At 45.1% G+C, this 23,620-nt stretch overlaps 1 long non-coding RNA gene across 2 annotated transcripts in view; it reads right to left on the bottom strand.

The window, feature by feature from the left end:
- Positions 1 to 23,620, bottom strand: part of LOC140391373 (uncharacterized) — a 79,457-nt gene that overhangs the window by 16,497 nt on the left and 39,340 nt on the right. The window contains exon 1 of one of the 2 annotated variants that reach the window (XR_011935020.1): positions 2,179 to 2,307. The exons of the other annotated variant lie outside the window; for it this stretch is intronic. This is a non-coding gene — a long non-coding RNA (uncharacterized lncRNA). Of the gene's footprint in view, positions 1 to 2,178; positions 2,308 to 23,620 lie in introns of those variants that run through there. 2 annotated transcript variants of the gene reach the window in all.

Consider the following 23,620-nt stretch of genomic DNA (forward strand, 5'->3'; position numbering starts at 1 on the left):
AAAGATGGGAGGAGGCTCGAGGGGAGCATTGACATCAGCATGGATTGATTCAGCCAAATGGCCAGTTTCTGTGCATATATCCTTTGCAATCCTCTATCATGCTGTGCTGGTTACTATAGCCTGGTCTGTTTGCCCCCTCTCCTGGCTTTTTCCCTCTCCCCCAATCACCTACTTCTTTCTCCTTGCTGTTACCCTTACTCCCAATCACATATCCCCCCCCCCCCCCCCCCCCACCTCCGCTCTTTCAAGATCCAGCAGAAGGCTCTAGTGATGCTGTAGCCTCAAATTCAAATTGTCTTCATCAGAGAGCTACCTGAAAGCATTCACCAATTGATGTCCTACTTTGACACCTTGCTGCATTTCATCTTGCACTACCCCCACGGGGACCATAGGGAAACCTTCATTGATCTCCCCGTGGGACTAGTGGGGTCCGAGCTCCCAGGTAGCCTCCTGGGGTTGGTTAAGAGCAAAGGTTAAAAGCAGGCCCATATCAGGGCTTGGTGAGATAGGTCCTCCCAGCTTGGGTTGCACTGGGAATGAGATGCTGGGTTATTTAGACCCTTGTAAATACTTGATAAATAAATCTATCTTCTGTTTACCATCAGCCTCCTCTCCACCATTATACATCTAGTACTTTTTTTATCATGGATTCCGCCATAATGATGATATCAGACAGCCCTGCCGCACTGCATTCCCCAATAGAACAAGTTTAGTTTGACCAAATACCGTTCTGACTGTAGCAGTGTCTGTCCCATGTATAGAGCTATGATCATTCTTTCATCTATCCAGTCAACTATGATCACCTCAAGCACTTTCAACACCTTTTGCCAGTTCACCTGAATAAAAATATTTTCATAATCCTCAAAGCAGTTTACATTTTTGTTTGACACTCTCATCACTACACCCTTCCTGAATCTATGACCATGGATTATGTCAGGACAATCTGAGAAATAATTATTATTCTGAGTGAATATTTTGCATTGAGAGAATGCATTGTCAGAGTTGATCATTTTTAACCACATGTTAAATTGACCCATCATCTGGGCGGCACGGTGGCACAGTGGTTAGCACTGCTGCCTCACAATGCCAGGGACCCGGGTTCAATTGCAGCCTTGGGTGACTATTTGTGTGGACTTTGTACATTCTCCCCGTGTGTGCGTGGGTTTCCTCCGGGTGTGCCGGTTTCCTCCCACACTCCAAAGATGTGCAGGTCAGGTGGATTGGCCATGCCAAATTGCCACTTAGTGTCCAAAGGTTAGGTGGGGTTATGGGGATAGGGTGGGTGTGTGGGCCTAAGTAGGGTGCTCCTCCGGAGGGCAGGTGCAGACACGATGGGCTGAATGGCCTCCTTACTGTAGAGATTCTATGATCTGTCTGCTCAGGTGTATGCACAAGATTTAGTGACATTCAAACAAGAGCAGAAGAGCCATCCTCACCTTCTTGCCAAATATAGTCTGTGAAAAAATATCAACAGATACGTTATTGTGTTATTTATCACACTTCTGTTTGCGGAACTTTACTTCACTTTAATTGGCTGCAGTGTTTGCGAACATAACAACAGTGGCTATTCTTCAAACATAGTTGGTTGGCTGGATATCACCAATGTCATCATTCTGAGATATCCTTGAAGCAAATTCCGTGATGGCCCTTTTGCAAGAGTTGGCGATCATAATGGGCTTTGTACCCACGGGAACAGGCCTGAAAAACCGCTCCCCCCCCCCCCCCATTGTATTGTTGCATGTTAACCCCCTCGTCTTGTTTCCAAAGGCAAATCGTCATTTCCGTGCAATGCTGCCCTGCCACTAGCTTTCTTTAGCCTAGAAAGTGGGAATGATCCCCGCACTAGTGGACCAGCAAGGGCACATCCCAGCTAGACATCATCAGGCAGTTCTCTGATGAAGACAATTTGAATTTGAGGCCACTGCTTCACTAGAGCTCCCTGCTGGATCTTGAAAGAGGGGTTGTGCGTGACTGGGAGCAAGGGTAACAACAAGGAGAGAAAAGCGAGCGATTGGGGGAAAGGGGAAAAGCCAGGAGAGTGGGCAAGCAGGGAGGAAAGGGACGTGATTGGGAATAGGAGGGCCGGAGAACAACCAGTGGTTGGCAGTAACTTGTGATTTTAATATGATGTTTGGAGGAGGACTGCTACATTTCCCGGCTTGACATTCTGGTAAGTACCTTTTTAAAGTGTCCCATTTTGGTGATTGTCTGCAGCTATCCCTTTAAGAAATGCTCATGAAGCCACACATAGATCAGTTTTGCTTAAGCATCGCTAGCTGATGTTTCTATGTTCAGGCCAAGGCAAAGTTATGAAGGGGGAATCAAACATGTGTTAGAACAACTATTTGCATCTGGAAAGGGCCCTCTTTCTAGCACACCGACCGGACAGCTCTTGTCATGTCTTTCCTGACATAACGAGTGGAGCACTCCAGCTCATAACCACACACATGCACTCACCATATTAGATGCCGTTTTACCTGTTTCACACCGAAAAAATAAGTGCAACATTATTGAGTTTCTAGTCACTGTTTCTCTCCTTTTTAGTCATGATCTTGCAGAATGCCGCCCTCCACAATCAAGGCTAAATGCAATCAGAAGTAAAAGTAGTTAGAAGGATTCAGACAACTGGACCGCGGGCAGAATTTAATGCACCCCTGCCTGGCGGAGTTCCAAGGTGAGATGGGCAGTCTGATTTGGTGGGAAGGGATGGAGTCACCCCCCTCCTTACAATTTCGTCCAATACGGAAAGGTTTGAGGTCAGTCTTCCCTCCAGGAGTCCAACTGAGGCCCTCAAGCAGGCTCTTAATGGTCAGTTCAGGATTTCATGCCCTTGTCACTGCTATTTGCTGGGTTGGGCCAAGGGTCTGGTCTGGTCTCCCTCCTTTCTTGGATGCTCTGTGCCTAACCGAGGTACTTGCCGGCAGGAATGGAAAACATGGGTGAAGGCCACCCTCTGTTGTTCAAATCAAGTCACCCCCTCCCCCCATCTCACCACTGCCTCCTTGAATGGTTCTGGCTAACCTGCCCCGCTCAGCTTATTCAAGGAGCTATATTCACGGTCCTCTGCTGAAGGTGAACTGCAGTACCAACAAAGGCCACCGCTGAAGGTGGCACTGCCAGTACTGGAGAGCCATCAGCTTTTGATTGTCTGAAAACTCTAGTTGGGGGTGGGATATCCACCTACACCATAATTATTGGGGGAATATTACTCTCACATGGAACTTGGAATCTTGACAGCAGGAACGTGGCTGCAGTGGAGTTGGACCAATCCATTGGAAAGATTTTGAAAGACAGAACCAGAGCAGTACACTGAGATAGTGTGCAGTTGACATGACTGCTTTGATAGAAATACTCAACAATTAATGATTGCAATCTTGCTATTTATTGTACAGTAATTAATAAAAATATATTCAAGTATAACAAGATTCTGAGTTCATTGATCTGCATCCATAAGTTCCGATTCTTTAGTGAGTAACTCACCTCCAGACTCCCCTGGGGTCACAAGTTAGGAAAAAGTCAGGAGTGTGATGGAATACTCTCTACTTACCTGGATGAGTGCAGCTCCGACAACACTTTAGGAGTTTATGTCACAAACTACATTTTGTTACCTGCAAGGGTATCCCAACTTGGAACACCGGATCGTGGGGGGTTTTGTCTTTGGTGTGAGGAGTCAAGGAAAACCCCAGTGAGAATAAGCAGCCCAATCACCTTGTAACAATTATTAAAGACTATTTATCAAATTAAATAGAAGACAAATTACATTAACAGGACTACACAACACAAAGACAATTAAGTATATGAATTACAAAACATATACATAGTTTATGTGGGACATATCTCTCGTTCCAAAATATATCTCCGATGCCCAAACTCCTTAAGACTTCCCCTTTCCTTCAACAACATCCAAAGTAAATAAATCTATAAATCATGTCTAGCTTGTAATTTCCACACAATACAGGGTTGATGATCAAGTCTGGGACATGTCCTTTCCTGGTCCAGTGAAGATATTTAAACTCCCTTTGCAAAAGTTTCTAAGACTAAGGTGCTGTTAGATGTAAACTGGTTTCCCTGCTTTTGAGGGTTCTGGCAATTACACTATTGTTCACCTTTGATTCTGCTCTCCCTGTATTTGCTTATCTGCTCCCCTCACACTCCTTGACTCACTGATCTCCCAATCATTGAGATAAGCTGTTTCCACTAATAGGCGATTCACACCTGATTCTATCTATGATGCCTGCTAATCTTGTTACTGGGAAATACGCATCTCATCCGGTCTTTTGAATACTGTCTACTGTTGTCGCTAGGCAGACATCAACCTGTTGCTGGGCAGATCGCATCCTGTTATGTCTTGTTAGATTCATATCACTGTAGTTACTAAGCAAATCCATGACACTTGGTACCATCCAAGTTAAGGCAGGCCTTAAACCTTCAGTGCTTCCACTGCTGGCGTACAGTGGCAGCAGTGTGTACCACATACAAGATGAGGTGCAGCAACACGCCAATTCTTCTTCGACAGCACCTTCCAGACATATACCTCTAGAATCTGGATGGACAGGGCAGCAGATGCATTGGGGCCACCACCAGCTGTAAGTTCCCTTCAAAGGCAAATGATTCTGACTCGGAGCTGTAACATCATTATTTCACTGTTGCATGGGTCAATATCCCAAAACCCCGTTCCTAAGAGGACTGTGGATGTACCTACATCACAAGGCATGTCGCGGTTCAAGAGGGTGGGCCATTACCACCTTCTCAAGGACAAATGTTGGCCTAGCCAATGATTCCCACCTCCCGTGGAAAAAATAAAAGCATTAGTTAAACCAAATTTGTCAGAATTACAGTGAACATTTTTCATTGTGGCAAAATGGCAATGTGCGATATTGCTCAGAAAAAAAATTCTTGGCAAATTTATTCTAAAACTGAAATGAAAGCACACAAAACCTTGTGTACAGAGACAGTAATTTCAACACAGTAGGTGAGGAAGATAAGGCAAGATTTGAACCTCTTTTACTTGCATTTCGCTGATTCACCTTACTCCAGAAATCTCAGCCCCAAGTTCTACAGTAATTCTTTGCACAGAGAAAGGGAAATAGCAACAGTGCAAGGCTTGGATTAACATATTAATATTATTTTTCTGATGGGAGGAAAGGCCAAGGATTTATATCATCAGTTCATCTAAGAGGGCCACATCTGGAAACGGGCTCCAGCGTTTGATAAATGTAGTCAGACGAATTTGACAAAGGTTGTGTGGCAGATTATCAGCTACCCACTGTGTTCATTTCCTGAATCTACTGAGAGATTTCTGTCGGTCAGTCCATCCATAACTATTTGTTTCTGTAGTGCAATGGCTATCACATTCGCCTAACATGCAAAAGGTCCGCGGTTCGAAACTGGGCAGAAACATCAAATACTTCTCATTTAGGGCAGTACTGTGGAGCAGTGGTTAGCACTGCTGCCTCACGGCGCCGAGGTCCCAGGTTCAATCCCGGCTCTGGGTCACTGTCCATGTGGAATTTGCACATTCTTCCCGTGTTTGTGTGGGTTTCGCCCCCACAACCCAAAGATGTGCAGGGTAGGTGGATTGGTCACACTAAATTGTCCCTCAATTGGAAAAAAATGAATTGGGTTCTCTAAATTTATTAAAAAGAAACAATTTGAAAGGCAGTATGGTAAGCAATATTTGCAATGGACTACCCGTTCCAAAGCAGAAATTTATTCACAAGGACTGCAGCAGACTCGGGTTCAATTCTGGCCTTGGGTGACTGTCTGTGCGGAGTCTGCACGTTCTCCCCGCATCTGCGTGGATTTTCCCTGGGTGCTCCGGTTTCCTCCCACATTCCAAAGATGTGCAGGGAAGGATCAAGTGTTTGTGGGAGGGGTGCCAAACAAGCAGGCTGCTTTGTCCTTGAGTATTGTTGGAACTGCAATCATGCAGGCAAGTGGGGAGTATTTCATCACATTTCTGATTGCCTTGCAGGTGATGGTCATGAATTTGGGATAGGAGGTGAGTTACTCGCTGCAGGATTCCTAGCCTCTGACCTGCTCTTGTAGCCACAGTATTTATATGGCTAGTCCAGTTCAGGCTTTGGTCAATGGTAGTACCCAGGTCATTGAGTTTGACCCAGATACAGTGAAGGAACGGCAATATATTTCTAAGTCAGGATGATGGGTGGTTTGGAGGGGAATTTTACGGCTTTGGTGCTCCCATGTGTCTGCTGTACTTCTAGATGGTAGTGGCCATGGGCTTGGAAGGTGCTGTCTGAGGAGCCTTGGTAGATTTACACACTGCTGTCACTGTTCAGCTTTGGTGGAAATGAGTGAATGTTTGTCGATGGGGTGGCAATCAAGCCAGCAGCTTTGACCAAGATGCTGTTGAACGTATTGAGTGCTATTGGAGCGGCACTCGTCCAGGCAAGTGGAGACGATTTCATCAAACTCCTGGCTTGTGGACAGACTTTGGTGAGTCAGGAGGTGAGGTGCACACCATATGATTCCGAGCTTCTGACTTGAACTTGTAGCCGTGGTGTTGAGAAGGCTAGTCCAGTTCAGTGTCTGGTCAATGGTAACCCCCAGGGATGTTGACAGTAGGGGACTCAGAGATGGTAATGCCATTGAATGTCAAGGAGCCCGATGGTAAGATTCTTTCTTGTTGGAGATTCAGATCTCCAAATTCTCTTGATTTCCCCCTTCCCTGGTGTTTGTGACAGCAGCGCAGAGGAAGATGGCTCTTTTTATGAGGTGACTTAGTTATGGAGGACGTAGTTTAAAGTGGAAATTCTGACTGTTATTTCGTGTGGATTTATGATTATGATTATTTTTACTGGTGAGAAATAATATCTGCAGGGACTTTGGGGAAAGGAAAACCTCTCGGATGAATAATGTATTTGTTGAATTGCTTCCAACAAAAGTATAAAGAAGAACAATCATTCTTATTTTTTTCCCCCTTTATGGTGCTGTACAGTTTCATGGCCGTTGCTCGCTACCAGGAATACTCAAACAAATGCAAAGTTATCTCCTGACAGATTAATGCACTTCATGGGCGATTTCACCGAGAAACGCAAAAAAGTTGCGTTGCCACGCAGCTTCGATGGACTGTACGTTTTAATTTTGAATATAAATATCAATGATCTGAAAAGCTGCCATTTAAAGTTGTGTGAATGTATCAGTGACGATGAAACATTCGCTGAAACATTATGGACGTTCATGTACTGTCACCCATGGAAATTCATTAAATTTTCTGCAGCATTCATGAATTCTCTTTTATAATTTCAGCTCGCATCACAGAACCACAGCCACAAAGGTTATGTTGCACACTGCTGAGATGCTGCAGAAGAGGGTTTGCATCACAAACCTCATTCTGCAGTGCAACAGGCATCAAGGCGAACATCCATTGCAGTAGACGCGATTTATTTAAAACAAAACGCATAAACAAACGCAGGAACTTGAATTAATCAACGGAAGATGCTGAAAGGTTAAAAAAAATGCAGATTAATATTTCAGCAGTAATACTTTATCATAATGCTCTAATATATATTCCAGAGTGTGAGTAGGACACTGAGCACATCGTGACCCTACTGAGTGAGATGACAAGTTCTGATACTTAATAGTGTTGCAGTCAGATAACTATCAAGTAATATTCTTCCCACAGTGATAATGAAAATCTTTGTAAATAAAGGGGAAAAAAAACATCTTGTCCTGTCTCCTTAGTTCGAAATCTAGATAATTTATTATGATAAACACGACTGTTCATATTCCTAAAGATGAGATTTTAGTAAATTTCTCATTCTTGTACAGCCCTACAAAAATAGCTGTCGAAAAATGAAGTTCTGTTTTCTGTTCAGGGGCCAATTATAGCTGAAAAAAGGAAAGGGCGAAAACGTCTTCTGAATTCCTATTGTAGTGTTCTTCTACAGGTGAAGCATGACTGAGGTTCATTGATCTAATTGGCCATTTGAACTCATTATTGATCATTTAAGAGTGACCATGAAAAATGCAGAAATGCTAACCTGTTCATGTGAAAACGACTGTTTCATGAAGTTTTGCCAGTTAGTCAGTCTTCCCCCCGCCCCCATGGCAATTCCACCTAACCTGCACATCTTTAGACACTAAGGAGCAATTAATTTAGCATGGCCAATCCACCTCACCTGCACATCTTTGCACTGTGGGAGGAAACCCACGCAGACACAGGGATAACGTACAAACTCCACACAGTCAGCCACCCAAGGCCAGAATTGAACCTGGGTCCCTGGCACTATTGAGGCAGCAGTGCTAACCACAGTGCTGCCCTGAAGGAGAAGGGCAAGAGCAGGGAATCACCAGAATGCAATGGAAGACTTTGAATCAATGCTGTTCTGATACAGAGGATGGTAGCTTCTAGTTCTGGGGGTACCCTAAAGATGTACTGGGAAGTCCCAGCAACCCCCCACAACTCTGCTGTCCGGAGGTCCCCAAGCCCCCAGTTAAGGACGGCCTGGCAGAAGGTCAAACTTCCATTGGGCAATGGATCTGTGATCAGAACCATCAGAAAGTATGATTTAAATCGCAAATTCCAGATGGATACCACTGCCTTCCAGTAATAATTACTCAGAAAAAGTTAGAAGAATTAAAACCATTTCTAACTCCTAGTAACTATGGTATTTAACCCCCCACTGCACTCCCCCCAGGCACCATGGCTCCCTTTCCCTGAACACTTTACCACCCCCTAGTTACCAATCCACCTGACTCCTGCACCCCCCATTGACTAACCGAGCCCCCCTCCGCACTGATAACGTGAACAACTACCCCCCACATTAACCATCCAACTCCTGCTCCCAACCGTCCTTCTCACTGACCATCTGAAGCACCCACTGACCCCTTGATCCCCTAACTGACCACCGCATGTCTCCTGGACTGACCTGTCCCATTGACAACTCGACCTCCACTGAGCACCCAATCCCTACTTCCTCGACCCCCCAATCTGACCAAATGACCCCTCTCCACCAACCCCCCCAGCTACCTGACTTCCCCTGACCAACCCCCCCCCCCCCCCACCGACTGACTGCTTGCACTGAGCACCTGACCCCTGTGACCAACCGATCCCCTCACTTGACTGACACCCCCTCCCCAACCACCCAACAGCCATCTCCCCAAAACTTACCTCACAAACATACCTTCTCCCTGGCTTGATACCGCCTGGACCTATAAAGTTACCGGCTTTACAGCCGCTTGTGGTTCCTTACCTCCGGATTTCTAGCCCTCGACTGAAGGCCTCAGGATCACGCTGCCCTCCACAGTCCTTGCCTGACCTGAGTCAGAAATTCAAACAAGATTTCCAGGTGAGTAACTGGGAGAGGAATGGCAATATGACTCCGATAGCTGGGCCGAAGTGCGTACAAATGGCTGACACATTGAGGATTTCAGCCTTGAACCATACAGGTCCAGCCTGTGGCCATCACCCCACACACAGCAGACAAGAAGCTGCAAAATGGGACCTGAACCTGTGCTTATTAAAAGGCACACTGTGTTTTCGAGTAAATTTAAGTTAGGCACAGTTGATAGAAACACAGAATTTGTGAAGATAATATTTGTCAGTTCCTTAACTATGTGGTGACTAGGGGCTTTTCACAGTAACTTCATTGCAGTGTGAATGTAAGCCTACTTGTGACAATAAAGATTATTATTATTATAATAATGGAGCAGAGGAGGAGCTGATCCAAGTACGTTTGCAGTTCGTGCAGCATCTTCTGGCTTGCAGCTAGAGCAGGTAATAGAACAGAGGAGACAGAAAGGGGAAGCTCGATGAGGTGGGATGGAGGAGGAGGCACAGTAGGAGATGGGGAAGAGACTTTGTGGACTCTGTGCACGTGCATCGAAGGTGTGCTAGCAAGTTGTCCCATTATCTCCACCACTATTCACAGCTGTTTCAGACCCCTCACTCACTCGTCCAGCACGCAACAATAAAACCCACCAACAAAAATCGTCACCAAATCTCTTTATCCAATAACACATCCGATTGTAAGCAGCGATGAACTATTCAGTTGAGCACAGTACACAGTGGTTAGCACTATTGCTTCTTAGCTCCAGGATCCCAAGTTCGATTCCCGGCTTGGGTCACTGTCTGTGCGGAGTCTGCACGTCCTCCCGTGTCTGCGTGGGTTTCCTCCCGGTGCTCCGACCCACTTAAGCCCTCACTTACACCCTATCCTTGGAACACACCCTATCTTTGGAACCCAATAACCCCTCCTAACCTTTTTTTTGGATACTAAGGGCAATTTTAGAATGGTCAATCCACCTAACCTGCACGTCTTTGGACTGTGGGAGGAAACCGGAGCACCCGGAGGAAACCCACGCAGACATAGGGAGAACGTGCAGACTCCGCACAGACAGCGACCCAGCGGGGAATCGAACCTGGGACCCTGGCGCTATGAAGCCACTGTGCTAGCCACTGTGCTACCGTGCTGCCCCATCTTCACCTTACTGGAGAAGACACATCCTCACCCTACTGGTTCCCTCTGCACCATCTCACAAGCAGCACTCCTTCTTTCCACACCTACTCTCATTTCACTCCCCTTCTTCCCCCCTTACCACCCAACAGTGCACAGACGTTAAACCTGTTGGTGTACAATCCCAATTTGGGGCGGGGGGGGGGCAGTGTGTGAAGGAGTAGGGAAGGGAGTTCCAAGGGGTGAAAGAGTAAAGTTGTGGGGGGGTTAGGATTCTTGTTATTTGTCTCCAGATAATTCAGCAAGATACTTTAAAGCATAAGATGATACTCACCAAACATGCACTGGGAGGATTACTGGAGGTAGGTTGCCAAGGATTTCAAAGGGAATTATCTCAGTATGTGCTTGCGGTAAGGAAGGGATATCTGCTCACCTTGGCTGTTGTCAGTCTGGAGCTAAGCTCTCTATGCTTAACTATGTGCAGAATGTCCCAGTGGCAGTAGTCTGTGCTTTTTATATCAGGCAAACAGATTCCCGCTACATAATTGGGGCCCTGTATGCTTTGGAAAGGCAACTCTTCAGTAGCATTACCTGTTTTTTGTACGACTGAAAAATGAGACATGTTGTTGATGTTTTTCATCTTGCACTCATCAGAACAGCAAAAGAATGTCAAATTTCAAATGTAAAAACATTAAATCTGCATTGGATTGATTGATTGGCAAGTCAGCTCTGATTGGTTGAGATATTGCCAAGGTGAATGCACCCGGGGGCTATTGTCCTTCATGCTTTCATTTAAACTATGCATACTTGCATGCCTTCATGCAAACTAAGGACTGTCTCTAAATCAATTGGGTGATTTCAAAGTGCTGACTGCTCTGAATAGTGAATTTAAACCTGATCTCTGTGTTAAAAAGGGTCTTTTGTCTTCCAGATGTTGTTTGGGAATTGATTAAGGGTTATCTATCGAGCACTGTATTCTTTGGGAATTTATTGGTGTTGATAGTTGTTAAGATGTTTACTGTGGATTTATAAAGTGTTAACTGGTTTCATAAATAAACATTGTTTTCATTTAAAAGTACTGTAAAGCTCTGTTGCACCACACCTGTAGAGTGGGCCGTGTGCTCCCCATACCACAATCTTGTAAAAGTTGTGGGTCAGGTGAACTCCATGATACACTTTGGGGTTCTCTACACCCTGGCCTATAACAATATGCTTTTTGCCTGCAGAGAGAAGGTCCATGCATGTAAATGTATGTAGCTTCTAGCAAATGACATTGCAAGCTTGACTGATCATTTATAAATTGGTCATTGGTATATTCTTAAAACCCTCGGGATTGTTCAGCAAGTACTGTCCAACCACATCCAACATGAGACACTATGTTCTGAGCTTTGCCAGCATCCGTTGGTTGAGTAGACAGTACTCTTCCTATTACAAACAGCATAAGAGATGGGCTGTTTGATACAATCCACCATTCTTTGCAACATACAGGCTATGTACCTGGCATCACACCGACGATGAAATTCATTTGCCACATTACGCATTTGTGCGGTAGGCAGAACATATTTTTGGCTTAATGGAAAATGCCACTTCTGTTGCAACTGCTGTGTTGCTGTGGGAGACCACTAGCTTCTCCTCTTGCTCAAATTGTTGAGACATTTTACTCTTATTGAGTAATTTGTGGTAGATGGGGCCATTTTCACGTCCAAAAAGTGGTGGCTCATGAGTGTACAAAAAATACAGTGAGAAATTATTTGATTGTAGTCGCCATTATTCCACACGATAGATTTGACATCAAAGCTAACATTAAATGTGATTCTGCGATTGGGCAGTATTTGCTGAGCAATCCTAATTGTACTCAGTAAATGCACTGACAACTATTTAGGATGAGCAGACAGCCTCACAATGTTGTTCACTAACAATTGCTAGAAGCTATGTACATTCATAAGCAGGGTCCTGTCCTCTGTAAGCAAAAGGAGTATGTTCAGGTATTGCACCTTTTTTGAACAAACAAAAGCATGGAGGACAATAGATCCCTCGTGCACTCGCCATGGTAACATCTCGACCAATCAGAGCCAACTTGTCAACCAATTAGCACCCCTTTTCTCATGTAGATTATTTATTATTTTCTTTGAAATTTGGCATTCTTGCATCTGTCCTGATGAAAAGTTTGATCACGTGTCGCTTTTCTCAAGACATATTCAAACTCTGTGCGACCAAGCAACAAGATTTTATTATTTTATTTATGTTGACAGGCCAACAAGAGGCGAGGCCACTTTGGATTTGGTTTTGGGTAATGAACCAGGCCAGTTGTTGGATTTGGAGGTAGGAGAGCACTTTGGGGACAGTGACCATAATTCGGTGACGTTTAAGTTAGTGATGGAAAGGGATAAGTATACACCGCAGGGCAAGAGTTATAGCTGGGGGAAGGGCAATTATGATGCCATTAGACATGACTTGGGGGGATAGGTTGGAGAAGTAGGCTGCAAGTGTTGGGCACACTGGATAAGTGGAGCTTGTTCAAGGAACAGCTACTGCGTGTTCTTGATAAGTACGAACCTGTCAGGCAGGGAGGAAGGCGTCGAGCGAGGGAACCGTGGTTTACCAAAGAAGTGGAATCTCTTGTTAAGAGGAAGAAGGAGGCCTATGTGAAGATGAGGTGTGAAGTTTCAGTTGGGGCAATTGATAGTTACAAGGTAGCGAGGAAGGATCTAAAGAGAGAGCTAAGACGAGCAAGGAGGGGACATGAGAAGTATTTGGCAGGTAGGATCAAGGAAAACCCAAAAGCTTTCTATAGGTATGTCAGGAATAAAAGAATGACTAGGGTAAGAGTAGGGCCAGTCAAGGACAGGGATGGGAAGTTGTGTGTGGAGTCTGAAGTGATAGGCGCGATATTAAATGAATATTTTTCGTCAGTATTCACTCAGGAAAAAGATAATGTTGTGGAGGAGAATGCCGAGACCCAGGCTATTAGGATAGATGGCATTGAGGTACGTAGGTAAGAGGTGTTGGCAATTCTGGACAGGCTGAAAATAGATCAGTCCCCGGGGCCTGATGGGATTTATCCTAGGATTCTCTGGGAAGCCAGGGAAGAGATTGCTGAGCCTTTGGCTTTGATTTTTATGTCCTCATTGGCTACAGGAATAGTGCCAGAGGACTGGAGGATAGCAAATGTGGTCCCTTTGTTCAAAAAGGGGAGTAGAGACAACCCCGGCAACTACAGACCAGTGAGCCTCACGTCTGTTGTGGGTAAAGTCTTGGAGGGGATTATAAGAGACAAGATTTATAATCATCTAGATAGGAATAATATGATCAGGGATAGTCAGCATGGCTTTGTGAAGGGTAGGTCATGCCTCACAAATCTTATCGAGCTCTTTGAGAAGGTGACTGAACAGGTAGACGAGGGTAGAGCAGTTGATGTGGTGTATATGGATTTCAGTAAAGCGTTTGATAAGGTTCCCCACGGTAGGCTATTGCAGAAAATACGGAGGCTGGGGATTGAGGGTGATTTAGAGATGTGGATCAGAAATTGGCTAGCTGAAAGAAGACAGAGGGTGGTTGATGGGAAATGTTCAGAATGGAGTTCAGTTACAAGTCGCGTACCACAAGGATCTGTTCTGGGGCCGTTGCTGTTTGTCATTTTTATCAATGACCTCGAGGAGGGCGCAGAAGGGTGGGTGAGTAAATTTGCAGACGACACTAAAGTCGGTGGTGTTGTCGACAGTGCGGAAGGATGTAGCAGGTTACAGAGGGACATAGATAAGCTGCAGAGCTGGGCTGAGAGGTGGCAAATGGAGTTTAATGTAGAGAAGTGTGAGGTGATTCACTTTGGAAGGAATAACAGGAATGCGGAATATTTGGCTAATGGTAAAGTTCTTGGAAGTGTGGATGAGCAGAGGGATCTAGGTGTCCATGTACATAGATCCCTGAAAGTTGCCACCCAGGTTGATAGAGTAGTGAAGAAGGCCTATGGAGAATTGGCCTTTATTGGTAGAGGGATTGAGTTCCGGAGTCATGAGGTCATGTTGCAGCTGTACAAAACTCTGGTACGGCCGCATTTGGAGTATTGCGTACAGTTCTGGTCACCGCATTATAGGAAGGACGTGGAAGCTTTGGAGCGGGTGCAGAGGAGATTTACCAGGATGTTGCCTGGTATGGAGGGAAAATCTTATGAGGAAAGTCTGATGGACTTGAGGTTGTTTTCGTTAGAGAGAAGAAGGTTAAGAGGAGACTTAATAGAGGCATACAAAATGATCAGGGGGTTAGATAGGGTGGACAGTGAGAGCCTTCTCCCGTGGATGGAAATGGCTAGCACGAGGGGACATAGCTTTAAACTGAGGGGTAATAGATATAGGACAGAGGTCAGAGGTAGGTTCTTTACGCAAAGAGTGGTGAGGCCGTGGAATGCCCCACCTGCAACAGTAGTGAACTCGCCAACATTGAGGGCATTTAAAAGTTTATTGGATAAGCATATGGATGATAATGGCATAGCGTAGGTTAGATGGCTTTTGTTTCGGTGCAACATCGTGGGCCGAAGGGCCTGTGACGAATGTGATATAAAATAGTTACTTTAGAGATACTAGTTAATGTAATGTAGAAATAAGCCACTTTGATTCTGGCAGTTAGGGACAAAGGGATTTGAGACCGCATGGAAAAAGCAGGAAGAGTTGTGTCTATGAGAGTGATGCTGCATTGATAGGGGCCAGAGAAAGGGATTGGAAGTGAGCCAATCAGAATAGATCAAACAGGTCAGGAGGGATATAGGCTGACCTATGGGCGTCGAGTATGTGAAACTTGATACCATTTGAATTGATTTGCAGAGATCCCTTTGTTTCTTTGTTCATTCGCTTTCTGGGATATAGGAGACTGGATGTCTCTTATGTTTCTATGAAATGAATCAAGCTTGCAAGCTAAATAAATAACTTCTTTTTACGTGCGAATCCATCTCAACTTTTATTGAGGCCAGACTGACAGAGAAAGAAATTTGGGAATCAACACCTGTACTGCGCTGTATCGTTCTATGTTCTATTATGTGCAAATCAGACATCTGGCTGATGAAGAATAAGGGTCTCTTGTGATTTTCTTTGATGTCTTCCACCAACAAGTTAAACGTGATGTTCTCAGCAATATTTTGCTGTTTGTTATTTTGAAATTCCAGAAATACACAAAAGAGATAACTAAAATTTGCTGAAAACTAATTGTACCAGAATATTAAATGTAAGAAAGTTGGAATAAGTTGCATAAAATGACTTAGAGTTATCTGGGAAATAATATGAATTCCACTTGAGTAATCATTCCAGACAGCTGTTTGTTGCATGTATTCTGGCATCTATAAACGTTACTCTTATTGATCATAAAAAAGTAATTATAAGTATATATTCATAGTCTCTTCCATCTTTAAAGTTGCTAAACCGAGACTTGCTCAAAGTTTCCATGCAGTATCAGCATCAACCACAGTAAAATTAATTTTTAAATGGAGTATTTCACTGAATGCAAAAATGTCTTAATGCATTTTCGAACAATTTTGAACCAGACAGCTAATGTTTTCTATAAAGGTTTATAAAAAAAAAATTTCCCACACCTATTGCAAGTTTCTCAAATACAAGGGGCGGGATTCTCTGATCCTGAGACTCTGTGTTGACGCCGTCGTAAACGCCGTCGCGTTTCACAACAGGGTCAACATGCCCACAGGAGCAGCAATTCTGACCCCTACAGGGGGCCAGCATGGCACTGGAGCGACCCACGACGCTCCAGCTGCCGATGCCGGCATCAAATGGGCGCCGCAGGTCTGCGCATGCGCACTGCGACCGGAGACAATGCGCGCCAAACACTGGTCTTACCTTTCCTGATGTCAGTCAAGCTGAATAATTAGAATGTCTGCATTGATTCAAGCACTGGGAAGGAATTTATGGGATTGTATCCACTGAGAAATAAGTCACTACTCTTTTTGCTTTAATTGTTTCAGGGGATGTGGTTGTCATTCGCTGGGTCAGCATTGATTGGCTATTGCTAAGTGCCCTTGAACCTAACGGCTTGCAAGGCCATTTCAGAGTCAACCACATTGTTGCGAATCTGGAGTCACATGTCGGCCAGACCAGGAAAGGATGGCAGATTTCCTGCCCTAAAGGACATTTGTGAACCAGATGGGCTTTTGCATTTGACGGTATAAAACAAGTGGTTTGAGCCACATTGACCTTAGGGAGGACAGATGATGATTGTCCCGGACACACTTGTGGACAGGATATGGTACACACAGGCTTTTTGCCCAATGCAGCCCAATCTAACGGGCCTTTCTTCCTGCTCTGAGTAAAAATGATAAAAAAGGTATTAGATAACAAGTTAGCAACATTTGAAACTTGCTTTGAAAGCTCAAGAGATGAAGTTGCTTCAACAAATCTAGAGCTATTTGTGAAGTAACTGCTTTGTAGTAAAGCACAGGAAGACTCTGTACTCTAGCTCTTTAAGCAAAGAAGCTCGATCAAACATTATTTAGCATTTTAATTACATTATGTTGCTTACTTAATTTAAATGCAAATGCCCTTAATATGCAATTATCAAAATCTGAAAAGCACATTAAATTTGATGAAAGGCTATGATACATACTTTCAATAAGTAAAATAATTACACCTTGTGTGTGGGGACATTTTTAATGAGCCAACTTGTACTCAACTCAAGTTCAAAGTTAGTTAAACTGAATTATATTCGTTTATCAACAGTGATTTTGACAGCAGCCCTAAGCATAATATACAGCTTAACAAATGTTCTTCCCATGCCTTAAAGTTAATGTGGTCCAGAGAGAGCCTTGCAAACCAGTCCCAACAATCCAACCTTGGTCATCACTGATCTAACTCATCTCGGTCAGCTTAACATCTGGGGTGCTGCAACAGGCAGCTCTGAAAGGTGAGTTTTCTGGTGCAGGAAAGTGAGGAGCTGCAGTCAAAATGGGGTTGTTGTGGTGGGTGATTTTAACTTTCCCTATATTGACTGGACACACTCAATGCGGGAAGCATGGATGGAGCAGAATTTGTAAGGAGCATCCAGGAGGGTTTCTTAAAAGACCGGCTGGGAAATGAGCCCAGCAGGTGATTGAAGTTTCAGTAGGAGATCAGTTCGGGAACAGTGATTATAATTCTGTAAGTTTTAAGCTGCTTATGGAAAAGGACAAGAGTGGTCCTCAGGTGAAGGTGTTAGACTGGGCGAAGGCTAATTACAACAGCATTAGGTAGGATCTGGAGCATGTTGACTGGAGGAGGCTGTTTGAGGAAAAATCAATATCCAGCATGTGGGAGGCTTTCAAATGTCAGTTGATTAGAATTCAGGACCAGCATTTACCTGTGAGGATGAAATAAGGGTAGCAAGTATAGGGAACCCTGGATTACGAGGGATATTATGAACCTTGATGAAAAAGGAAGCATTGGTAAGGTCTAAAAGGCTTCGCACAGATGAAGCCCTTGAAGAATATAAAGCCAGTAGGAAGGAACTTAAGATGGGAGTTAGGAAGGCTAAAAGGTGTCATGAATCGTTGGCAAACAGGATTAAGAAAAATCCTAAAGCGTTTTATACATATGTAAAGAGCAACAGGGTAGCTAGAGAAAGAGTTGGTCCATTCAAGGATATTGGAGGGGAACCAGAGGAAATGGGAGAGATACTAAATGAATACTTTGCCTCAGTATTCACCAAAGAGAAGGACTTGGTGGATGAGGAGTATGAGGTAGAGTGTGTAGATATTCTGAGTCATGTTTATATTCATAAAGAGTAGGTGTTGGGCATCTTAAAAAGCATTAAAGTAGATCAGTCCCCAGGGCCGGATGGGATCTACCCCAGAATACTGAGGGAGGCAAGGGAGGAAATTGCTGGGGCCTTGACAGTCACCTTTGTATCCTCATTGGCTACAGGGACTGGAGAATATCCAATGTTGTTCGATTGTTTAAGAAGGGCAGCAGGGGTAATCCAGGAAATTTTAGGCCAGTGAGCCTTACATCAGTGGTAGGGAAATTATTGGAAAAGATTCTTAGAGATATGATTTACTCACATTTGGAAACAAATGGATGTATTAGTGATGGACAGAATGGTTTTGTGAAGGGGAGGTCGTGCCTCACTAATTTGATCGAGTTTTTCGAGGAAGTGACAAAGATTTTTCTTTAAGAATGTTTTGATTGGATTTTATGCATGATATATTTACAGATGTACACACAAAAAGAAACCAAAAAAATATATATATATATCACAAAAATAAAAACCCAAGGGGTGATAAGATACCAATAGGGGGAGTGCGTATACAGAGAATCAAAGAGGAGAGAATTTCATCACACATGCCATTAGGGCGAGGGAGTGGGGGGGCCTTTCCCCCCCCCCCCCTTTTCTGTTTTCAAAAACAGAACCAGGTGGGAGGGGCACCTGGGTGGTGCCCCTGATGTCACTTGCATCTCTTGGTCGGTTTTCTTTTTCTGTTTTTGTGCATTTGCCTCCGCTTCGGCCGTCCGTTGTACCATCTTCTTGTACTTTCTTACTCTTTTTTGCCCTGCTGTGCTTGTTATGGTCGTTGTCACTTCCATTTGGAGAGATTCCGAGAGGTTGGACAGCCAGGCTGCAGCTTTAGGTGGTGCTGCTGACCGCCAGCCAAGCAGGATTCTACGGTGGGCGATCAGGGAGGCAAAGGCAAGGGCGTCCGCCCTCCTCCCAGGAATAGATCTGGCTGGTCTGATACCCCAAAGACCACCACTTTCGGGCACGGCTCCACCCTCATCCCCACCACTTTGGACGTTGCCTCGAAGAAGGCTGTCCAGTACCCAGCAAGTCTGGGGCAAGACCAGAACATGTGGCCGTGGTTGACCGAGCCTCCATTGGAAAGTTATGTTGCAGCTGTACAGGACCTAAGCTAGGGCTCATTTGGAATATTGTGTACAATTCTGGTCACCACACTACTGTTGTTTTATGCTGCTTCGGATAACACAGGCTGCTACTTGATGCAGTCTTAACTAAAGGATGCTCCAGACTCTGAAATGTGTTCAACGTGTTTATTGAACTATGAATACAGTTCTCAAATGAGTTCGACTCTCTGCTAATCTAACTGTAGTAACTCAGTCTAACTGTACCAGCTTGCTCTAAGCCACGTGCTGGGGTGTGATGCTGCTGATCAACCCAGTCGAACTCTCTCTAGATGTCTGTCTGTGGAAAGAGGCAGGGTGTGAGTGCCTCATCCCTTTTATAGTGTTCATGGTGTGCCCCCTTGTGGTGATGCCCCTTCTGAGTGTCCTGACTGCCCATTGGTTGTGTCCTATTCTGAGTGTTCATTGGTTGCATGTTTGCATATCATAACAACTACCAGAAGGATGTGGATGCTTTGGAGAGGGTACAAAAGCGGTTTACGAGGATGTTGCCTGGCATGGGGGGCATTAGCTATGAGGAGAGGTTAGAAAAACTCGGTCTGTTCTCACTGGAACAACGGAGGTTGAAAGGCGACCTGGTAGAGGTCTACAAGATTATGAGTGGCATGGACAGAGTGGATAGTCAAATGCTCTTTCCTAGGGTAGGAGAGTCAAGTACTAGGGGGACATAGGTTTAAAGTGTGTGAAGAAAAGTTTAGAACTGATGTGCGAGGCAAGTTTTTTACACAGAGGATTATAAGTATATGAAACACGCTGCCTGGGGAGGTGGCGGGAACAGGTATGATAGCGGCATTTAAGGGGCATCTAGACAAATATATGAATAGGGTGGAATGGAAGGATACGGACTCCGTTAGTGCATATGGTTTTAGTTTAGGCAGGTTCCATGGACGGCGCAGTTCCTGTGCTGTATTGTTCTTTGTTCTTTCTTTATTTAAGCTGTTCAAATAGAAATAGCTGCAAGTGTGAATGGAGGTTTGGACCTGTCAATAAAGAAATGGATGAACTTGCTTGGTTACAGTAGGAGAGGCAACAAACCGGATTTCTGCCCAAATGAGGGAGGGAAATCCCGCTCAGCCCTTGTTAATCAGCCCCACATTGCTACATGGCTACAGGGCAGGTTGACGTAGAGTGTGACAGCTCCACGCTGACATGGGGCATAATTCAGCCACTGTGTTGTGTCCAACGCGGAGTTGAGCGCGATGGGCGCATCCTGTGAGAGGCCCAAATCGGCTTAGCACCGGGTGTCGGGCCAATCCACCATCCTCACCAGTAACCCTTCCACCCGATTCGCTACGCCCGGCATGATCTGGATCGCTCCCTCTCTGGGCGTGATCCAGATAATGACATTTAAATGAGCCATTAGCCACCTTGAGTTGCAGAAGGATCAAAGTATGCAGAACTACTGTAAAATAAAAATGGATTTCCCATTGAATATCACGGGACTGTGATTTTGTTTTCTTTTCCATTCATTGACTTACATTAACCCAAGAAAGTTGGTGATAAAAAAAGTAATTACAAAGAAAGAAAAATGTATATTTATATCATGTCCTCAGGCATCAAGTGAATTACTTTTGAAACGTAGTCCCATTTGTTTTGAAAATACAGCTTCCATTTTGCACAAATGGAAAATTAAATGCATAACCAGTGAATTTGTTTAGCTTGTACCAGTAGGGGTTGTAGTTAGAACAGAACAAGGGTTTTTCATCAAACAAATTTCAATAAAAATCCCTATCAATGAATGATGTGAAGCAAATAAGTTTTTTTAAACTTCTGTTCTGCTGAGATTTCATAACAGGGAAGGATTAAAAGCAAGGACTTGGTGAGTCTCAGATTTGTAGGTGCAGGTGTCACAATTTGCACCCTGAAATGGGTACCAGGTGATTTTGGTGTTTGGTGTACCCAAACCATCTCAATGATTGTAGAATGGGGGCAAATGGCTCCTGTGCTGCTCTCCCCCCCCCCCCCCCCCCCATGCTGCCTGCAGCCTCTGCGCTCTGCAGGGGACCAGGCAGTGTTACTTGCAAATCACGTGGTCCAGCCAGCCTTTCCTTCTTCAAGTACAAAGTCTTACATCACCAGGTTAAAGTCCAACAGGTTTGTTTCGATGTCACTAGCTTTCGGAGCGCTGCTCCTTCCTCAGGTGAATGTCCACATCATTCCTTCTTCAAGGCAGGCTCCCCTCAAGGGTTGAGTTGGTGAGAACAGGTGGGTTGGTGAGGATGGTGGGGAGGGGAGGATTGATCGAGAGGCAACTGTTGGTGAGGAGGAAACAAGAGTCCCCCTTATAAGGGGGCAGCACGATAGCACAATGGGTAGCACTGTTGCTTCACAGCTCCAGGGTCGCAGGTTCGATTCCCGGCTTGGGTCGCTGTCTGTGCGGAGTCTGCATGTTCTCCCTGTGTCTGCGTGGGTTTCCTCCGGGTGCTCCGGTTTCCTCCCACAAGTCCCAAAAGATGTGCTGTTAAGTAAATTGTACATTCTGAATTCTCCCTCTGTGTACCTGAACAGGCGCCGGAATGTGGCGACTAGGGGCTTTTCACAGTAACTTCATTGCAGTGTGAATGTAAGCCTACTTGTGACAATAAAGATTATTAAATTATTAAATTAAGATAGTCCAGTTCTGTGTGGCAGGCCATCATTGGTGTGATTTGGGCACAATAGTTGTGGAGCAGCTACCTCCAGAGAGTTTGAGCACATCATCATGCAGGGGGAAGGCTCAGACATGCATGTGATTTGCAGAGGTTTCTGGTTCCCTTGGCGCCCACACTGGGTGTCAGATGTTCACCTCCACTTCCTGTCACCTCTCAAAAGAGGAGTGCCAACGGTATGGATAAGATGGCGGAATCTGCGTCATCAAGTCCACCCCTCTCCGGAAAGTGGTGCAAAACACCTGGATGCATTATTAATTTGGTTGGGGCTGGAAGATATGCCTCCGCGGCAGGAAAACGCCTGCCCTTGCCCCCACATAGGAATTAATCCCAGATGGGAAAATTCTGCCCAAAGTCTTGTGAACCAAGATGAGTCATCCTCTGTTGCTTTTCAAGGTCACCTCATTCATTTTGTTATTTAGTTGATACTCTGAGTGGGAATTCATGCCCCCCCCCCCTCCCTCCCCACCCAAGGCAGGTTCGGAAGCAGCATGGTGAGTCAACGTGATTGGGTGGGAGGTAGCGGGATGCCTTCCCGATCTCCCTATCATATGTCACACAGGAAGGGTGGAAGCCTTCTTGCCTGGAAGCCAATTGAGGCCCTTAAGTCTCTGCTGTGGGGCTCCTTAAGGGTCTCATTCTGCCCGGTTGGTGTTCTTCCAACAGCAGGTGGCGAACTTGCTTTTGCAAGAAAGCCACTCAGAAAACCTTTTGGATTCATTGGGAGGTGGGGTCCCTGACTCTCAATGTTTCTGTGCCTGACTGAGGCACCCAATCTTGGAAAGAGAGGCCCAATCGGAAGGCACACCCCTGCTCTAGCAGTTAGCACCCTGATCCTCTCACTGGCACCCCCTTCTCTGTTGCCAGCAGGCCCTCCACCCCTCACCAGCAACCCTTCTGTCATAATATACACCAGTATATCATGGTGCAGACACAGTGATGGACACACAGTGGGACCAATCAACATACACAACACCGCAGCCAATCACCAGTGAGAGCACACGCACTATAAAGGCAGGGAGCATCAGAGTTCCCGCTCATTCGAGTTGCAGCTAGCTAGGAGGACAGAGCTCACAGCCTGCAACACAGACATTCACCATATGCTGAGTGCATCGACTGGTTAGGACAAGGCAGAGGTCTTTAGTTAAAGCTAGTATCGTATTAACCCACAGTCTAAGTATGTTTAAACAGTTAATGATTCAATAAAATAGTGTTGCACTATTTCAAGTGTTGGTGACCTGTATGTGATCCAGAACACCCAACACATCACCTTCCACCCTCTCGCCAGAATCCCCAGTTGCCAGCAACACCCCCACTCCCCCCCCACCCCTTCCCCACCCCCCCATGGTACCCCCATCGCACTCCTCCTATCTCTCCAGGGATAGTGTTGATATATTGGTGATGGTCTGAGTGCAATACCAGTAGTGGCCTACACGCCAATGGATTGCTGGTCTCTGATTGGCTGGCAGCCACTCAGGGGCAGGACTTTCACCTTGCTTGGGGCTTAATGTGATGGGAGGATTGTTGCTGTCCCAGAAAGTGCCTGATTCTTACTAAATTACATCAAGCATCATGAAAGTAACCTTCAAATTATCAGTCAGTGGATGTGATCATTCGATCCTACCCAGAACCTCAGCTCTCCAGATGGATTTTTTTAATCATGATTACA

The sequence above is a fragment of the Scyliorhinus torazame genome, chromosome 15 (genome assembly GCF_047496885.1).
Source record: "Scyliorhinus torazame isolate Kashiwa2021f chromosome 15, sScyTor2.1, whole genome shotgun sequence".
NCBI lineage: Eukaryota > Metazoa > Chordata > Chondrichthyes > Carcharhiniformes > Scyliorhinidae > Scyliorhinus > Scyliorhinus torazame.